This window comes from Centropristis striata, chromosome 12 (genome assembly GCF_030273125.1).
Source record: "Centropristis striata isolate RG_2023a ecotype Rhode Island chromosome 12, C.striata_1.0, whole genome shotgun sequence".
Taxonomy (NCBI): Eukaryota; Metazoa; Chordata; class Actinopteri; order Perciformes; family Serranidae; genus Centropristis; species Centropristis striata.
Window position 1 is genome coordinate 6,465,106 of NC_081528.1, and position 14,305 is coordinate 6,479,410.

Sequence of the window (14,305 nt, forward strand, 5' to 3'; positions counted from 1 at the left end):
AATTGGGCTTTTAAAAAGGAAATTTGGATGAGAAAATGGAGAAGAAACTGGTGTATGGAAAATGCAAAAGGAAGCTGAAGTTTCTGACTCGTTTCTGCTCAGATTTAACGACGTCTAAATGCAGAAATGACGACAGTAAAAGCAGCCACCTAAAATACCCGGACAAACAGTTATTTACGAGCTTCCTGTGCTTTCTATCCTTCTATTTTTAGTGGCAGATGAATCTGAGACTTCTGCAGCAGGTGGAGGGTGAAATGTCGGCGAGGCCCGTTCGCTGTGATTCGCTTTGTGCTGCAGGGAGAAGGAGAAGGAGGAGAAGAAGAAGAAGAAGTGACTGGACATTCGTCATTGTGTTTGCAGCCGGCCGTTGGCGAGCGGGAGCCGGTCCAGACATCTTGTGTGGAGAAGATTTCGGACTGGGCACGAGCCGGCCATCTGCAGCTCCAGGCCTTCAGCAGCCAAACGCAAAAACACTTCAGCTAACGGGAGGAAATCAACAGCAGAAATGTCTCCGGTACATTCTGGAAGGAAACGGTTTGATTCGTCATTAATGCACAGTGATTTTATTTACTGAAGGAATCCAACTTCTGGTGCCTTTACATGAGCCCTTACTGTACTACGTTTAAAAAATAAATGCTGTTCAAGACCCTTTATAGATGCCATTTTAGTAAGTATTGGAAAAAAAAAAAAAAAAAAGAAATAATTTGCCACTGAAAAAAACAAATATTGCAATATATATATAAATGTAAATATAATTATGTTTTAAAGTCAATATAACATAAATACATAAAATAATAAACATGCAAGACTATGCTGTTCAAGACCCTTTTTATAGATGCCATTTTAGTCAGTATTGGAAAAAAAAGAAATAATTTGCCACTGAAATAAACAAATATTGCAATAAACAAATATATATATATATATATATATATATATATATATATATATATATATATATATATATATATATATATATATTGTAAATATAATTCTGTTTTAAAGTCAATATAACATAAATACATAAAATAATAAACATGCAAGACTATGAAATAAGTCCTGAAAATGAATATGGCAAAACATTTTATAAAATGTAAAACGTAGAAATTCAAAATAGTTCAGTAAAAATAAAAAATAAAATAAAATATGCTAATCAAATAAATACATTTGGCTGTGAAGTGAATCCTGAAATAAATAAATGTAAGTATAATATTTTTTATTACATCTGTTCTGGTATAAATACATACACAGAAAAAATGCCATTGAAATAAATAGATAAATATGGCTATAAAATAAATCCTAAAACAATGCCAAAATGACTAATATATAAAGTGCACATGAAATGAATCCAAAAAGAAATATAGAGACTATAAATATATTATTATTGTAAATATTTATGGATAAAAAACATCAACATACATCAATAAATTAATTTATTAAAAATAAATATGCCTTTGAAATAAACAAATATTGCTATGAAATAAGTCCATTAGAAAATATAAAAAAAAACATAAATAAAATGTATAAACATGGTTTAATAATTGAATACAAAAAATAAAATGACAATTGAATAAATAATTAGGAAAAATAGCTAAAATAAATACATTAGGAGATGTATAAGTAAAAAATAAAGTTTCTCAGCAGTTTACACAACACAGGTGCTCAGTGCAATCGCCCAAAAATGCAATTCTTACAAAAGATTTGTATTTATTTATAAATCTAATGCCTCATTTTTTTTTAGGATAATCGCCATATTCATTTCATAAGCATACTTGTTTTTTATGTATATATTTATTTATTGAACTGCATTTTAATAATATATATCTAAAAATATTTACATTCATATATGTATGCCATATGTATGTATTTATTTCAGATTTTTTTTAATTCAGTGAACAATATTGACCTTTTAATACATTTATATTTACAATAATTTATATATTTATAAGCTTATTCATTTCTTTAGAATTGATTTCATAGCCACATGTATTTATTATATATAAAAATATTTTTCAAAAATATATATAAAAATGTTTATAATTACATTACTTTATATATATATAGCCTCATTTTTATTTTATTTATATATGCTTATATAACCATAAATGTATATATTTAAAGCCTGATTTATTTCAGAGCCATTATGTATGGCTATATATATATATTTATAATCTTTTCCTCGTCTTTAGGAGGAACAATTAAAATCTTCTTATAACAAATTCTCCAATTAAACTAAACAATGAGTGAAAAAACACCTTTTCTCAGCCTGAGTGTGAAATTCCTCCATCTTTTTTTTGTCAGACTTCAGGTAGAGCAGTGTGTGTGTGTGTGTGTGTGTGTGTGTGTGTTTGTTCTGGTCGACAGCGGGGAGGTGACATCATCTCTACACCTGAGGCGACGGAGCTGACACCTCTGTCTCTCCGACAGGTGAGAAGGTACAAACAATCCAAAGCTCTAATGAGGATGGCTGCTGGTCTCAAACGCTTGTGCGTCTGAGTTTTTGGTTTTTGGAAGATATGTGCATATATTATCACCTGAATTATTAGTCGTGTTACAGGTGGATAATTTTAGCCTCCAGCCTTTTTCACAATTACAGACTAGTTTAATTTTTCCTGAAGCAAGATACCATTTATCAGCTTCTTACGGCATCTTGTGTTGATTTTATTAGGCGTTAAATACTATTTTTAACCTTTTTGTATGATTTCTGTATGAGCTGATTTATGGATGTTTATCTTTGATGGACGCCAGAGATTCTGATTTCCTTTTGAAGTCACACTGAGTCATATCAAACATAAATTAAACAAAGACAGGTAAGGACAAATCTGGAGATCAAAGGCACAGCATAAGTTACAAAGGTAGCAAATATAAACTGAACATCCAAGTGAACAATTGAGTAAATAAAAAAAAGATAAATAAGTAAATACTTAAGTTAATGAACAAACTAATAGATATACTTATATCATATTTTTTTTAATTAAAGAAAAAGTACACATTTTCACCGTTCACCCCTGCAGACCGTCAGAGACCTTTAGAGACTTAGTTTGTTGTGATTTAATTTGAAGATGTATTAAAATATCAGACATATAGCAGTTTAAAAATGCATCACATATGATTTGACAAAACACACATAATAAGACCAACAGTCACAGTCTCTGTACATGAAACTCTTGCTTGATTAAGATAAGAGCAGCTCTGATTTAGGAAATCCCACTGCATCATTTGAGAACAATAACAGGAAATCATGAGACCTTACGTACGAACTGTAGGTATATAGTAACAGAAATAGGAAAACTACGCAGTTGCTGTTCGCACCAAGAACCTGTTTGTGTATCTTGAATATTGTATCTGTTTTTTCATACTTGCTTTAAATCCCACACAGGGCTGTCTTTCTAGAAACTTTTTTCATCTGTTAAGATTTTCCACAACATGTTCATCCCTGTAGACCTTCAGAGACCTTCAGAGACCCAGTTCACCACTGCAGAAATTCAGAGACTCTGTTTACCCCTGCAGACCCTTAGAGACCCTGTTCACCCCAGCAGACCATCAGAACCCTTAAGACTCTTAAGGTCTCTGATGGTCTGCAGGGGTGAACAGGGTCTCTTAAGTTAAGAGACCCTGTTCACCCCTGCAGACCAGGGGGCGCCAGAGAGGATCCTTACCAGATGCCCAAACCACCTTAGCCGGCTATTTTTTACTCGAAGGAGCAGCGTCTCTACTCCGAGCTCCCTCCTGATGTCTGAGCTCCTCACCCTATCTCTAAGGCTGAGCCCAGACACCCTCCGGAGGAAACTCATTTCAGCCGCTTGTATCCGTGATCTCATTCTTTGGGTGACTACCTAAAGCTCATGACCATAGGTGAGGGTTGGAATATAGATGAACCGGTAAATCAAGAGCTTCACCTTCTGGCTCCTCCTTCTTCACCACAACAGTCCGGTACGACGGCTGCATCACTGCTGGCGTTGCACCAAACCACCTATCTACCCTCACTCATGAACAAGACCCCGAGATACTTCAAGGTTCAAGGTAAAACACAATTGGAATTCTTTACAGCCAGTCATGCATGGATGTGGTTGACAGACAAGACATTTGGGACAAGACATGATATGACAGGAAAACAGTGCAATGGGATTGATAGGTGCTGTAAGTAGTAATACTTAAGGTTCAAGGTTCAAGGTACTTTTATTGCCATTTATGTAAAAAAAAAACATATTGGAATTTGTTTCAGTAGTTACAGTGTGTGTGTTTTAAATAACATATAGTGCAGCTAGACAAAGACAGTGATGACACAACAGACAGATAGTGCATATGTAATGATCGGGGTAGTAGTAATAATAATAATAATAATAAAGTGCAATGGGGTGGGCATCAGTCCTAGTTCAATGGTCAATGGCACTCAGATGACATTCAGTGGGGTAGGGGTGGGGGTGGGGGTAGAGGACCAGCCGCATTGATCACCCTGATGGCTGAGGGGAAGAAGCTGAGGCGGTGGCGGGTCTTCGTGGTCCTGAGCACCCGCAGCCTTTTCCCAGAGGGGAGGGTGGAGAACAGGTAGTTCCCTGGGTGTGTGGGATCAGCCATGATTTTTCTTGCCCTCTTCAGTGCCCTGGTGTCATGGAGGGACTTGAGAGAGGGCAGGGGAGTGCCAATCACCCTCTCTGCCGACTTGATCACCCGCTGCAGCTTGGCCTGGTCCTTGGCCGCTGCAGCAGGGAACCAGGTGATTATGGAGTGTGTGAGGATGGACTCAATGATGGTGGTGTAGAACTGAGTCATGATGGGCCTCGGCAGGTTGAATTTCTTTAGCTGCCGGAGGAAGTACATCCGTTTCTGGGCCTTCTTGATAATGATAATGATGATAATAGTAGTAAAAGTGCAAACAGTGCAGTCAGTCCTGGTGGGGTATTGGGCTAACATTGAGCAGCCTGGCGGCCGTGGGGAAAAAGCTCAGGCGATGCTGGGATTTTGCAGTTCCCGGGAGCCGAAGCCTTCTTCCGGAAGCGAGCCTTTGGAACATGGCAAAACCTGGATGTGAGGGGTCTGCCATCATTTTCCTTGCCCTTCTCACAGCCCTGGTGTTGTGGAGGGACTCTCGGGAGGGAAGAGAGTCCTTCACGTTAATTTACATATATATATATAAATACTGAGGGTTTTTTTGTGACCTTTTTAAAACTGCTCCAATATTGAGATTTAAAAACACAACAAAATGTGAAATAGAGAATGAAAGAGAGATGCTTACCTCGATCACACCTCTGATGAGGAATCTCAGGGGTGTGTGTGTGTGTGTGTGTGTGCGTGTGTTGGAAAGTGGGATAATTGATTTGGACAGTCGCCAGGAGCTGCGCCTCCTGATGACATCACACACCGGAAATCTGTGCATGCTGATTTATTCTGCACACACACACACACACACACACACACACACACACACACTTCCTCATTAGAATACAAGGTGTGTGGATGTATCTTTGTTTCAGCGCTGAGCAGGTGATAAAATCAGATGCTTCTTAAAAAAACGGGAGAAAATGACTCTTAATATTCAGACTATTACTGAATGACATCACTTGTGTATTAAACTTCACCAACACTGAACAAACAGTTTATTTAATGGAAACACGTCACAAAAACTGCAAAACATCTGATAGTCAAACAGAAAATATAAGATCAGGTTTGTGTCGTGGTGATGCTGCTAAATGTGCATTAGCATTTTTTTTTCCATTCCACATCTCCTGCACCGTAGGACCAACGCCAACTCAACCGCATTCAGGGAAATAAGAGTAGCTTCAGTTGAAAGATTAAACATGAATTTACCAAGCACGGACCCCAGGCAGCACTGGGGAAAGACTTTCTTTATGACCGACCATAGAACAAGACCACCAAAGCATATCTTTACATTTTCACATGCTATAGTGCCATTCTTTATTTATTTATCTATTATTCGTATTTTTATTAGGATGTAAGGCACATTAGAACAGGAACCAATATTATAATTACATTGAGTATCACATCACAATTGAGAATGTAAACATATTGATACAATAGAAATAATGTGCATCATGATGAATGAAGAGCAAGACATACGGTCTGCCTCCTTGGATGTTTTCTTATTTTATATTTGTGGTCCAATACGTCACACAAACAAACAATGTGCATATAAAAAAAATGAGTAATTGAGGATTCTTGTATGTAATAAGTGAGGGTGTAAACAATAATACAGGGGAAGACAGGAGAAGAGAGAAAAATAAACAAATAAATAAATAATAATGCTATAGTGCCATTCTTTTGAGCATTTTACCACTATAACCTGTACATTCCAAATTTTAATAATGTGTTCGGATTTATGTCTATACTAATTAATTAAATTGCTAAAAAGTGCAATAAACCACAAAAAAATACAGAAATGTGTAAAAGGAAAATAGTTGCACAAAATTCTTCAAACCACAGGAAATCTATTTTCAGTGTGTTCATAAGTCACATGTTGAGATGCACTGATTTGTTAAAACTATGACAAAAACGAAGATAAAATGCACATTGAGAAGAATTTGCAAAAACACACCATGTACATTAAAATATTTACAATAGTGCAATCACAAGTGCATCCACTACACTACTGACAAGTATTTCATACAACTTAATGTCCAAAATTCAGAACTGTCCCTTTAAACAGCTTCAACTCAGGGTTTTTTGGATTGAAACACCTTTTTCTTCTTTTTTTTTTTAGCATTTAGAGATGAGTATGTGGGCCAAATTGTATGTGCATAAACGCGCATGCAGTATTTTAAGCCCTGACGGTCCCTGTAACATCTAACATCTCAGGGTTTGTGCAATCTGTCTACAACAAATCTTTGCTTTGTAAAGTAATAATACAAATTTGATGCAGTAGCACAAAACATATAATTGCAATTATATAGATAAAAGTTTCCAGGTGAACTTGTGAATCTGATTACGTGCATCAATCTGCATACCTCGTATTCTGCACACAATCCTTTACAGCTCTACTGTATAGTGAGTTTCTGTGACTCCGACTTGCAGAAATCAAACATAAATAATTTGAGTCTTTCAAAAAAAAAAGCAGCTTAAAAAATCTATGAAAGTTTACTGCAGAGAGCAAAATTGTCTCTGAACTTCTACAAAGAATCAGTGAGATTCGACCTCTCCGGGAGGAAGAAACCTGTTTGTGTTTGTGAGATCCAGATCTGTTGTGAACCACAGTCTCACTTCTCACACTCTTTGTGTTTCCTTCCTTTCTCTCTCTCTCTCCCTCCCTCCCTACCCCTCTCTCTTTCTCTCTCTCTCTCCCTCTCTCTCTCTCCACCCACCCGCTCGCCTCAGAATCTGTTTCACTCACTAAATTGGCTCCTCAGACACCCTTCCCCTTCTTCCCCATCTCCTCATTTAAAAAGTGAGAAATTATAATTATCTGAATTATGCTTTTAATGATGCGTTAATTAGAGTCATGGAGTGAGATTAGCCTATGAAGTATTACTTGTGAAATCCTTCCAGATTCATACGAGCTTGTGGAGCCGGCAGCGAGGAGGGAGAGGGAAAGAAATGTTGGTGTGCTCGGTGATTAGCGCACCAATAAATAACAGAACAGATTGCGGTGCATATGCTTACGATTACAACTTTTAAACCAACGCTTTAAACTCACACCGACTGTCTTGTGCTGGCAGGAGGTTTCTGCACCAGCAGCCCAGTCAGTTTTTGTGTTTCCTTCAGAGGCTCTCCGTGTAATTCTCACCAAATGTGAACTATTATTATCCGGTGCGAGGTGATCTCTCAGCTTCCTCCGCCCGCGAGCCGAGCTAACGCTGCACAAAGAGGCCTTTTAGGTTCAGCTCCTCTAAAATATACACTTTTTATATAAACAATAAATGTGTAATGTGAACGGAGATTTTCTGTTGTCTGTTGTTTTTTTGTTGTCATTTAAAAAAACTCTGATAAAGTCACTGTACTCTAGCTGGTGTAAGAGTGAAAGATTTAGCAGCGAAAGAAGCAGATATTTCCCTCAGGAGTTGGTGGAGACCAAAAACGAGGCAAATGTTGACTCGTGCTTTATCTGCCAGTGTGTTTTCAGCTATTTGTTTTTTATTTTTTAGTTGCCAAAATGAAATAGCTTTAGTTGTAAAAGAAGTAAGCATGCACCTTAGAGTTTATTATGTGTTGTGCTGTGTCCTTACTTCACAACCAACATGGTCTCACAGGAATCCGTGAAATAGCCATGGATTTGCTTAACTCAAAATCCGTGGAATAGCCACGGAATCACTCAAATTTCCGTGAAACTGACACGGATTTCGCTACAATGCAAGTTAATGACAGTCATATCCCGTGGCTATTCCAACATACAAAGTGATTATGTACATTCACTGAGTGAATATTTAGAAAATAAAACATATATTTCTCGCTAGAAATGTGATCAAAATCCATTTTTATGCAGAAACTAAGTCAAAATATTGATTTTTTCAGTAAAAATGAGAGAACTGTTCGCCATGTTTTTTGTTCTGACCGCCGGGACCTTAAAGGTCACGTGACTTGGAGCAAACCAATAGGAAAAAATATTAACTTAACGAAATATATTAACGAAATCCGTGTCAGTTTCACGGAAATTTGAGTGAATCCGTGGCTATTCCACGGATTTTGAGTTAAGCGAATCCGTGGCTATTTCACGGATTTCTGTGAGACCAGGTTCTTCACAATACATGCAGTTAGCTTTGGGCTAACGACACAGTTGTGCTTGTTTGTTTGACTGTTTGTGTGATTATCAGCTAAACAATGGACAGTTCACTGGGTTTGCAGGTGAATAACAAGACAAAGATAGCGTACATGTTAGAGTTTATTTGCAGTTCTGTGCTTGAACGTCAGTTGAAGCAGTTAGCTGGTGGCTAGCACCACAGTTGTGCAGCTGAGAAGAAAGTCTGAGCAGGTTTGTTTCTGTAGGTCTTAGTTTTATATTTCAGTCACGCAATCTCAACTTTCTATGCATCGATTTGTACGATGGCCACTGAGGACTACGAGCTGGATGCATTCAGGTGCACCTCTTAAATACAGGAGAAGAGATGTTTGATAGCAACACAGAATACCTGAGAGCGTCACTGCATTAAAGGGATAGTTCGGGATTTTGGCCATTTAGTTGTATGAAATACTTGTCAGTAGTGGATGCAAAGCTATTAGCTTACTTTATATTATATAATTATACTTTATTAGTATAACTACGTGCTGCAGTGTGTAGTAATATTACTAGGCGATGTCATTGTATTTTCTGTCTTTTTCAAGTCCCAAGTGAAGTTTGTTTATCATAGTTTTGTGGTGGAATCGGTGACCTTTTAGTGAACACATAGTTTGGTGGAGTACCTTGTAGTTTATTACTTTGCCGGCTTGCAGGAACTTTCTATTCTATGATCAGAACCGGCCAGAACTCCAGAATTGCCAGAATTTTACAGAAAAGCTGATACAACTGCAGTAAGAACAGGAGGTCAAAGCTCCTTCTAAGAAGTAATATCTAGGCTGGATTAAATCTGAATTGTAGAGCAGCAGGAGATTCAGAAAAAAAGGATTTTCTTGTTATAAAAAGACAGAAGAATAAGCAGAGTCTTGTGGATCTGACAACGTGTGTGGAAACATTTGTTCTGGCAGCAAACACAGAGTCATTATTAGAAACGTTTGTCTCTGCACACAAACACAAAGCAGTTTACTGGCTCATTGCACTTCATGTAAAACACGTTTGCCATTATTACCCGGCTTGTTCCAATCAGCTCCTCACATTTACATGAAGGGAGAGAGAGGGGGAGGAGAGGGGAGGCTCTCCTCTCAGCCAGCATGGAAAAAACTGCGATAATACCTCCATTAGTGGTGAGTTTAACTCCTGCAGAAATCAAATCACTCTGTGATGGTTTCTGAGGTCTGGATCCTGAGCAGACCAGGTTCAGGCCCTGCACAGAAAACTGGGAAAAACTGAGATTTGTGTTGAGACAGGACCTGCTGACACAAACATGGACACATGAAGATGCAGGGAAGGTTTATTCTGGATGTTTTTGCAACACAGGTATTTTATGTTTCTGCAAAACACACAGATACATTAATCTGCAACATGTTTTTATCCAGTGATGAAGTGATGAAAGCCACTTACACAAGACTTCACTGACAAAAACAATAATTTTACGCTGTCATAAAACACACTTGAACGGTCGACGCACATGAAATAAAGCTGATAAGGGAGTGAATTGAGGGTTTATTTTTATCAAACCAGAGTTAGTGATTGTTGGAGCAGTAGAGAGACAAACCATGATGATTATTTTGGTTTCTGTCGAGATAGAATAAAGTGTGTTATTCGACATGTAAAAGTACTGTTTTTGTCAATGGTGTCCTGTGTTTTTGGCGAGTATGATATAGAAGATGTTTCTGATCAAACAAAAATAATTTCAGTCTTTAATAAAGCGGTCTATCTCTGTAGGAATCCTTTACCTACTGATGTAAGACACTTATGATAACAATATGATTCTATCAGTGGTGAAAAACTACCATTAGTTGGTAAAAAAAAAAAGCTGCAGTTTGGTTGAATTTGTGCTCCAAAAGCACTTCTCTAAGGTTAGCGCCAAACAGGTCCTGGTTAGGTTCTGAAAGACAGTTTAAACAGTAAATAAATGATGTAGATGCTGTAAGTGAAGTAGTTACGAGGACGACGGGACTACTGGAAGTGACATAGTTCAGTAAAAACATGATGCAGGAAGTTGTTTGAATCACATGTTTTACTTTTGTTTTCGCCATTCTTCTGCTCTCACTTTTGTTGGTCTTTTGTGTCATTTTTTGTGTCATATTGTGTCTTTTATGCTCATTTTGTGTCTCAATTGCTCATTGTGTGTCTTTTCTTTGGGCATTCTGTGTCTTTTGGTCATTTTACATGTTAATTTTTTTGTAATTTTGTGGCTTTTTTGGTAATTTGGTAAATTTTGGTCTTTTTTTTTTTTTTTTACATCTCCTGGGTGAAAGTCCTGGGTTTGTTTGAAATCACACAAACCCCTTTATGAGAATACACTTAACAACACACGCACGCACACACACAAATAACATGTTTCAGGTTTCTTTTCTGGCTTTGATTGGCTGTTGAAGTAATGATATATCTGGGTGACGCCGTTGGGCCTCAGAAAGGCGTTTTTGGTAAAGAAACGTCTGTAGATCAACAAATAATTTAGTTTTTAACGTCACAACTTGCAAAATGACTCGTTTCTCTGTCAGAGTTTGATCCATTCGGTCCGATAACATTTAGAATGTTCATCAGATTAAATCCTTTTATTCACATTCAGGTTAGTGGAGCGCTAAAGAGGAAGTAGAAGTTTTTAGTGCACTGCTCCAGACGATCTTTTACTGAGTAATCTATGAGCCCGGCACACGTCAGTATAGTAAATTGAGGTTTTTTTAGGGGACATAAACAGAATAAAAAACACATTTCTGACTGGAGTTGCATCCTGAAGAGAGATTTCATCACGTCAGCAGTTAAACGGATCAGCTGATCTGCTGTGTGAAGGTGAAGCTGACGAGAAGATTTCACTGCTGACAAACACGTTAGTGAGAACGTCTTCACATCAGGTCATAAACTCAGCTTCCTTTGCTGGCATGGGTCCAACAGACCGTGCAGCCAGCATTTGGGTAATCCCCGCTTGTAAAAACACAGGCCGCAGCGTTTTGAATCGGAGGCGGCGGCACTCGCTCAACCTTGGCAGAGTTTCGGGGCTGCTGATGAGGCGCGGGGTCCTCTCTGTCCAAACCCCGCGAGGGAAATCAGCCTACTAATTTGCAGGATGTGGCGTCCTCCCGCCTGGTTTTAAACATGCATGGCTGCAGCAGAATAAGCACAAGGAGGAGGAGGAGGAGAGAGAGAGAGAGGAGAGAGAGAGAGAGAGGAGGAGCTCTCACTGTTTGAAAAGATGCAGCCGGATAACGAGGCCTCCTCTGAACCTGCCTTTACCTTTTTAAACAAAAGCTCACTAACAATTCCACATTACGTTATTTTGGATTCAGAAAACTAAGTTGTGTTATTATTAGTGGCACTTTAACCCTCTGAACTCCACCATGAAACATATGTTTACTTACAAAAATCCAATGTTTATTGTAAAAAGAAAAATATCAGGTATTATCATCAGAGTTTGAACTTTCTGACGGTCCTTGAATGGTTGTTAGAGTTTTTTTCGATGATAAATGCTGGATTTTTGGCGATTTTTAAAAGAAAACATACTACAAGTCAGAAGATTTCATACAGAATCCAATTGAGCATAAATTTACTCTGGAAATGTCACCAATTGAACAACTAATATACAAAATACGTAACAATAAAGCTATAGTAAGAAGATGCTATGAGGCCTTTTATAAGTCCAATAAGACTAACAATACAATTATGCAAAAACAGGCTCAGGATCTTGGGGTGGCAATAGACGTAGCTATGGAGGCGGACATATGGGAGCATGCTAACAACATATTCATATGTAATAGAGCAAAGGAATCACAGTTTAAATTACTGCATCGCCTCCAGATATCACCTGAATTCAGCTCTGTATGAAGTGTAATAAGGCAGTTGGTAGCTTTATACACACTGTGTGGATGTGTGTGCATCTCCAGGATTTCTGGGTAGCAGTGGCTTTGAAATTAGATTTGGTTTTTAATAAGGAGTTGGACCTGGACCTTTACAAGACTCTGGAGGTGAAGTATGGTTTTTGATCATTGCGTAATTGCTTAGCGACCGTGATCAGTGATCACATACGTTACAGATTAAATACGGGAGAAGCAACTGAGGCCGCCGTTGCTAACTGTGCACAACGTCAGCAGCCGATCATAAACAAACCAGCATGGCTAATTATGCACAGCGTCTCTGCTGATCATAAACATCGTGATCGTGAATTAACCGGCATCACTAACTGTGCACAGAGTGTCCAGTGCTTGTTGTAAACAAACAGAGATCGCTAAGTGAACACCTCTTGCAGCAGCAGCACATACACACTGTACTGCTACAGAGCTAACTGTTAGCCTGTTAGCAATTTGGGGTTAACATCCCCTCCGGCTCTGTGACTGCAGCTGGGAGAGACTGCTGCAGGAGGACTCTGCCGCTTTCGACTCATTCTGACCCTTCTCGAAGAGAGTAAGAACGAGTCTCCAAAAGTCTAGCCTGGGTATACCCAGACTGCCTTGCGCGCTCGAATTTGATTTCGAACCTCCAGGCAGTCTGGAAACAAGGCAATTATCTTAGCCCTGTTTTAGGGATCCAATCACAGAGCGGGGAGGGACAGTGAGACGATGACGCGTACTACTCGGCACTTGGAAGCTTTCCGGATCCAACATGGCTGCTGCGGACGCGAAACTCTCTTTAGCTGTAGATGGTGTTTTAAATAGTTTAGAGCGAAAGTTGAAAGGCGAAAGGTCTCTCGGCAGCTCCGCTGTCCCCCGGCTCGTAGCGAGATCACCGGTAGCGGGGCTATTAGCGCCGCACGGGCGGTTTCTGCGGCTCGTTGCGCCGAGCCGGTGAGACCGCCGGTCACCGCCGGTGATCTCGCTCCGAATCGGGGGACAGCGGAGCCCCCAGAGACCCGCAGCAGCTTGTTTATTGCCCATAAAATCAGTGGATGTGTGTGGCTGAATGACATGAGGGGGAATAAAGCGTGAAAGTAAATAATCTTGCAGAAAGCGAGAACTGGAGAAGCAAAGCAGCAAACAACACTCTCTCACAGACACACACACAACAAACATCCATCTCTGTTGCTCTACTACGTCATCTGGTATAACTGATCTGATTGGCTAAGAGCTACCTACAGACGCTTTGATAGACATTCTAAGCGTCCAATAAACGGCTCCGGAGGATCGTAAACCACACCTCCTCTACGGAGAAATGCATTGAAGGTGTCCAGACCTAATCTCCAATGAGATTTGGTCTGGTGTTAGCCAGGCTACCAAAAGTCTCCAATAACACCAGAAAAAATCGCTAGATTTGTGGCTAGTTGCTTTTTTGAAAAATAGTTGCTAAAGGGTTCTGAAAAGTCGCTAAATATAGCAACAAAGTTGCTAAGTTGGCAACACTGCTTCGCTGGCTTTTACAAATGGCGCGTGTTGTTGTGGCGTCGAGTACTACGTCACATCCTGCTTAGCTTCTATCCAATCAGCAACCAGGCTTTTTCAGGGGAGAAAAACGGCCCTGCTCTTCTACAGGGACAAAAAAAGTCCCGTCAAAAGACCGCTCGGGACAACTCATATTCAAATTAGGGACATTTCAGCGAGTGAGACCCGCCTCATTCCGGGTATTGGGCTGTGGTGAAAACACCCTTAATGTCAA